Here is a 7,003-nt window from a genome sequence, read left to right on the forward strand (position 1 = left end):
CCGTCCTAAGTCCTTTAAACATTACTTATATACTTATACATATATGGGCATGCATTTGGCAATATAAAAGTATAAAAGAAGTTTTGTAAAACCTTTGAAAGGTTTAGTAACTAAGAAATGATGACTTGATGTCAGTTTTATAAAACGATCTGAAAGTAGCTTGTTTGATAAGACAGTTTTAAGTATAAGAAAACCTTTGTTTGAAACACAATTGTAACAGAGTTTGAAAGGAAACATACGGTATGTAAGACAGTTTGATAAAGAGTTTTAATCATGTAAAAACGTTTGAGAAAGTCATTTGAAGTACTATGTTTGGTAAAACAGCTAAAAGTGTAGTAAATCCATTTGTATGCTAGTTATTAATCACATGTGATTGATATAATAACTAGCATGATTCAACTTGTATCCCCCCCCCATAAAATCATTTATAAACATTTAAAAGGTTAACTAAGGGGTATGAACTCACCTGCAGTGAGTGGATCATATGGAAGTGTCGGACAAGTGCTTGGTGTCAAGTGAAGACTTAAACACACACAATGATCCTAATAACATATATATATATATATATATATATATATATATATATATATATATATATATATATATATATACAATTAGTGGTTATAACACTAATTAGACAAGTTAACACATCCTAAGACATGCAAAACACTTGCTTTAATTGCTAAAAGTCCTAAGGATTTCATCTAAGGGTTGTAGGACTTGGGTTTTGAGTTTAGGGTCCAAGGGTAAAATCATTATCAGTTTACGGCCTTGGGACCAACTCCCTTGGAGTTTACAGTTGTAAACTCATGAGTTTACAGCCATAAACTCATGGTACTTCTACCATTTTGTGTCTTGAAGCCTATAAGTCATAAAGAAACATTCCCACTTCATGTCTAACCCTTTGGAAGTGATTGTGGCATCAATTCACTCCTTTGTGGAGTTTACGGCCCATGGACCATTCTTACGGCCATAAACTCTAATGATTCACGGTCTTTTTTATGTTTTAAGGTCCTAAGTACATCAAGGATATGATCTAGACTAGTATCCAAGACTTGGTAAAGGACTAGGGTGCATTTTGCCCCACTTATAGGGGTTTACGGCCCAAGAACATGTCTTGGCCATAGACTCCTTTGATTACATGATTCTTTGTGATTTCTAAGCCCTAAACATGTTAAACCTAGTGTACAACGAGTTAGAACAAGAGTACTTACGGTCTAGGAGCTTGAATGGTCGATTTTCGCCAAGAACACTAGTGTGTGTTCTTGGTGAAACTTGAAGATCTACACAAATGGAATGATTTCACGGATAAAATCATGTAAGATCACTAGTTCATGTAAGAAATCAACTAGTTAGAACAAGAAACTTACGAGTTTTGACGATCGGGGACGAAGATCAGGATGATTGTTGAGAGGATTTCAGCCAAGGGAAGGGAAGGAATGAACAAATGGCTAACATATCATCAGATAAAGGGGAGTTCACAGTCCACATGGAGTTTACGGCCATAAACTCCCATGTGGTGGTCCTGAACTCCTTGTAAAGGGGTTTCAGACTTGTTCTTTGTGCTATAACTTCAGCAGATAAACCTCGACACCTATCCCTTAAGTGTACAAGGCTCGGAACGCTCAAACAGACTCCAAATTGTGGTAAATAATAGCAGGAATGAGTTTGACTTTCAATGAAGTGTTTAACTGAACAGGATAGAAAATTCTGGGTTGTCACATTATCCCCTGTTAGAGGGAATTTCGTCCCGAAAATAGAATTTAGGTAAAGAAGTAGGCATGAATAATCGAGCCAAGAAGTGGGGATATTTTCTAATCTATTGATTCTCGCGCTCCTAAGTGAATTCAGGTCCTCGATTGGCATTCCATTGAATCTTTACTAATGGGAAGCAGCTTTGTTTCGTTCACCTGACCTTTTGGTCCATGGTCACTATGGTTCTTTCACGAAGGTGAGGTTCTTGTTGATCTCGATCCTGTTGAGTGGGATTACAAGAATCCTGACGGAAAGGTATGCTTTCAAGTTCGAGACGTGGAGGGTAAAATGTACGTTGCTGAGTTCGCAGGGTAGGTTGGATTTGTGAGTTACATGGCCAATTCTGGCAAGAATCTCGGAGGTCCTACCTATCTTGGATTTAGCTTCCCACGCTTTCCGAAGTGTATCAAGCCTTCCCAGGGTGAGACTTCCAAAAGAATTTGGTCTCTCACTTGGAATTCCAAAGGTTTCTTCCTCTTGCTTCTCTTCCGAGTCAAGGACCACTCCCTTCTGTGTCAAAGTCATAAGAGGTTCCGTAATCCGCGAGGAGTTCTGAATGAACTTTCGACAGTAGGTCAGCGAGACCTAGAATTTGGCGAATTTTCGTAGGCGTCTTCGGTGCTGACCAATTCTCAACAGTTTTGATCTTTGGAAGGGTCCTCAAGAATTCCCACATCACTAATAGTGTGTCTTAGGAATTCGACTCTTAAATTCCAAAACTCATATTTAGAGAACTTCGCGTAGGGCTTCTCTGATCGTAATGTTTCCATGGTTTGTCGTAGATGCTCTTTGTGATTTCATTCTTACTACGAGAGTAGATAATTAAATCATTTACAAGGACAATGACGAACTGATCCGAGTAAGAATGGCGTACCCTATTCATTAAGTTCATGAATATTGCGGGCATATTGGTCCTATCCAAGGGGTATCACTACGGACTTGTAGTGTCCGCATCGAGTTTGGAAGATTGTCCTCGAGACATCCTTCTCTAATACTCACAACTGGTGATATTCAGATCTTAGGTCCATTTCTAAAAGGTACATCATTCTTTGCGGTTGGTCAACCAATTCATCTATGCGAGGCAGAAGGTAATGTTTTCTAGTGGAAATCTTGTCGAGGTCTGCAACACGAGGACTTCCCAGGGGCTCACCCATCCTAGTACTACTCTCACCCAAGCATGCTTAACTACAGGGTTCTGATGGGATCCGTTGCATTAGCGCTGGTATGATCGAACCCCCTAAAATCTATCTTCTTGAAGAATAAGACCGTAGCTCTCCAAGGTGAGGAGGTTGGTCTTCTCATTTCATCGCTGAGTAGTCGTTAAGCTATCCAGATGGTTCTTGTATCTCTGTGGGTGTGAGACTATAGGGCGATCTGGTTACGGGAGTAGTATTGGGTTCTAAGTTTGTTCGCATGTCGATGCGATTACTCGTAGTCTTGGGCAGTCTCCGTCCTGAAGTTCATATTAGCAATCATACATGGTTCATCAATCACAGTCTCGTGTATACGAGTCGTATATAATTAAGATTGAAAAGGTAGTCGAATAAATGATTCTTCATTAAGCTCACATCCCAACAAGGAAAAGAAGTTAAAGTGGAATCATCAATTCTAAACCTATAGAACCTTGATTATATACCACCCCTATGTATACATCCTTCAGCGATAGATCAACCGTAAGGGTCCTTGATTTGAACTTGACGTACTGTATGAGTGGTACTTTGGGGAAGTTTGCTCAGTTTTCTTCGGAAAGGTTACGAAACATGAGGTACTCTATGCATGAGTACTTCGGAGTTCTGGAATGACGGCTTTGCTAGAAAGACGATTTTGGAGCAAGAGATGTGCGCACAAAATTGGTATTGCGAGGATCGAAGGGACTCAAGTTGAATGATAATATCGGAATCACTTGGAAATAAAGGCACTAGATTTGATCATAAAGGCGTTATAGACAAAACACAACAGTGAAACTTTTAACAGAGTTATAGTACTTTAGATTAATTATAAGACTAATGCTGCGAACAAGGTATACTATAAAAGGCAATTATACGCAACACAAGGGTCCCTTCACTGACAGGATCTCGCAAAAGATAAAACTCGAGTTGCACTAGTTTTAAACATGTTTTATGGGTCTGTTACAACAAAACACCTTAATTACTTTAATGTGGGTCCGGAGTAGTCTCTCCTGCAGCAGTAATCCTTAGTATCTTCCCGTCTGCGCCAGAGTTTTTTGTTATTGGACAATCCATCTTGAGGTGCCCTATCTCACCACATTTGTGACATGTCTGACTAGTACTAGCATTAGTGGTGGAGGTGAGGTGTCAAGTCAGAGTGATGTGGACACGGGTCTTTTCTTTGTTCATCCACTTTGAAAATTTCCTTTTATAGGTTCCATTTTTACCACTACCATCGTGTGCAGGCCTGATCCCGATGCCAGGGATTTGAGAAATGGGTCGTGCCTTTGCTTTACAGCTACGGGCATGGTGCCCTAATTTGTGGCAATTGCAGCATTGCATTTCATGACAAGCCCCATTATGATGAAAGCTACACTTGTTACACTTTGGAAGTTTTCCCTCGTATGGTCTGATCGGTGTTGAAATGGCAGGGGTTGCCACTTGTTGTTGTTACATGGCAAGTCTTTGAGATCTCTTGTGCTCCTTTTGGGCTTGGCACTTTCGTTTGTTCTTCTCGGTTTTACGGTTTTGCAAGTCCGTGACTGTTGTCGTTTGTTGGCTTCCCGTATCGGTACAACAATTGGAATTTTTGACTCCTTTGCCAGTCTTGTTTGCGTTGTCAGAGTTGATGTGTGCAAGGAAAGCTGTCACAGCAGTTGTTACCGCGACTTGTAATGTAGCGGCGTCGATATGAAGGATAGGGGTTTCGTTGCTCGGTGGGTTATTTCTGGATGACGACATGATTCTGTAATACGAAAGAAAAGGAGTTCGTGAGCTATTACGGTTGAACATATATTATTTTGATTCTGACTAAGATATGAGTTATTATACATGAAAACTTTGCTTATACAGGTTATGATATAATCAAGATTAGGCGGATAGTAAAATGTGTGACTCTATGCTAGTTTCACATCCCAACGAGGAAAAGAAACTATGTTAGAAATCTCACATTCTATTGTCTACCAGGTCTTCGTTATATATAACTCGGGAATGTATAAGCGAGGAAATCATAATAATAACCTTCTTACGAATTCTTTTTAATGAACTAGAATTCCTAGTAAATGTTACTAGAATACCTAGAAAATGTTACCATTGAACCTAGATGTATTTCGATCGTTCACGTAAAGAGTAGAAGTATGTTCTCGAAGGTTTGACCTACACCCCTATGATGCAGTCCTAGTACAGATTAGAAGTAAGTTCATAGAATGGTCTCAATATGTTTGTCGTCTAAACCTGGGTACCATTGGTTAGTGAATAACATGATCCAACCTTTGAAAGAGAATTGGGAATGATCCCTGAGTTAAATTACCCTAGTCTAATGACTTGACTAGGGTGAGTTTCAGGTAGACTCCAACGATAGTCTGATGAAAGTAATTGAACGAAGAGTGACACGGAAGTTAGCAGACTGTCAATATCATCGATGTTTAAGACGTAATAAGTTTGGGGAAAATTGACCTTGTAGTAGGTCTTATGTCACACCCCAAAACCGGAATAGCGGAAATGTTCGGGGGTGGAGGACGTCATGTCAAGTATCAGGAGATATGTATACAGTAAGCAAGTAATAAACAACCATTTCATTTCAAAAGAAAGTGTTTATAATGTGTGTGTTCACAAAACATAGAAGTCATTGTGACATCCCCAAATTTCTCGGCCAGAAAAGACCGATTTAATTTATGCTTTTTAAAATAAAATCAGAGAAATCTTTTTTTAAAGATGTTGCGGAATTGGTCCCCAAACAAAATATGATAAAAGTTTATCAAAACCTTCTTTAAGAAATGTATAGTTTCATTTCATATCAAAACCTCGGGATGTCATGTTCCGATACAGATCAAAAGCATAAACAAGACATTATAAGCCTTTCAACAGTTATTTACAACTACTGGCTTATAATCCAAAAATCTCTCATTGTCCTCCAACTATGCTCAGGGTCCACTACCTGTAATCATAAAACTGAGTGGGTAAGGCTTGGGAGCCTGGTGAGCATATAGAGTTTTCAACCCACAATAATAATATACTTATTAAGTTCACCAATCAACAATAACCCTGATTACCCATTCCCGTTGTCCTCACTTTACGTCCCTAAACACCTATCACAAGGGACCTAGCCTAAGGACTATCATCGGGATGGACACTACTGCTAAGGGGTTTCCTCAGCCATACATGTCCTTAAGGCAACCATGAGGGGGATGAAGTACGCCAATGAACATTTAATTCATCAACACCTACAAGTTGCGAACCTGCTAGTGTTCCACTAGACTATCTAGAAAGTCCGTGGTCGTCATCTATACTTCGCTAGATGAATACAACAACAACAACAACAACATCGAGGCCTCTCACCTTTTTAACACACATCAACTATTTCATCTACCCATGTTCTACCCAACATATTTTGTAGATAAAAAGCATATACAGTTTAAAACTTGTATAAAACATCAATTCAACAGTCACCTCGAATAAACAATTAGCATATTTACACATAACACGTATTTCAAGGTAAATACTTCATATTTAAGTGTAAATTGAAAGTAACTACACACTCACGTATTTTGGTGAAAATCGCGCAGCAATTCATTTCCTAAAACGATCGTTTCTAATAAAACCGAGAGTTTTATTGAGAAACCGGGCTCTGCAAAAGTCAGGCTTCGAAACCGAAAAGATAAATTTTCCGGACTTCTCGGGCACTTTGTAGGGTATTCCGGGCTTTACAATCAATACAGGGGCTTTGGTGGATTTTAAGATGAAGGAAATATGGGTTTAGGGGTTAAAAGTGACAAAATTCCAAAAGTACCCGGGAACCCTCGCAGGTACCCTTCTATTTATAGGGTCCGAAGTTCTAATCCAATGGCTGAGAAGTCTCCTGATCCGACGGCTAAGAAGGCTCGTAGGGGGGGTGCCTCGCACATGGCTCGCACATGCGAGGGCTCGCTGGCGGCTTCTAAGTGGACCGCGGCATACTGGCGCACCTACGAGGCTTGGAGCTAGGCTATGCGAGGCTTGGAGCTGGGTGCGAGGCTCGAACAGAAGGCTGGCAGCTTCGGATTGGGCCTCCTCCTCGGTCGAATCAGAAGATGACACGTGGC

At 40.0% G+C, this 7,003-nt stretch overlaps 1 pseudogene; it reads right to left on the reverse strand.

Annotated features, from left to right (window-relative positions):
- Positions 1 to 2,872: 2,872 nt before the first annotated feature.
- On the reverse strand, positions 2,873 to 2,991 carry LOC145080463 (5S ribosomal RNA; annotated as a pseudogene).
- Positions 2,992 to 7,003: the final 4,012 nt, after the last annotated feature.

This window comes from Lactuca serriola, chromosome 1, assembly GCF_051521515.1.
Source record: "Lactuca serriola cultivar US96UC23 chromosome 1, Lser_US96UC23_V15, whole genome shotgun sequence".
Taxonomy (NCBI): domain Eukaryota; kingdom Viridiplantae; phylum Streptophyta; class Magnoliopsida; order Asterales; family Asteraceae; genus Lactuca; species Lactuca serriola.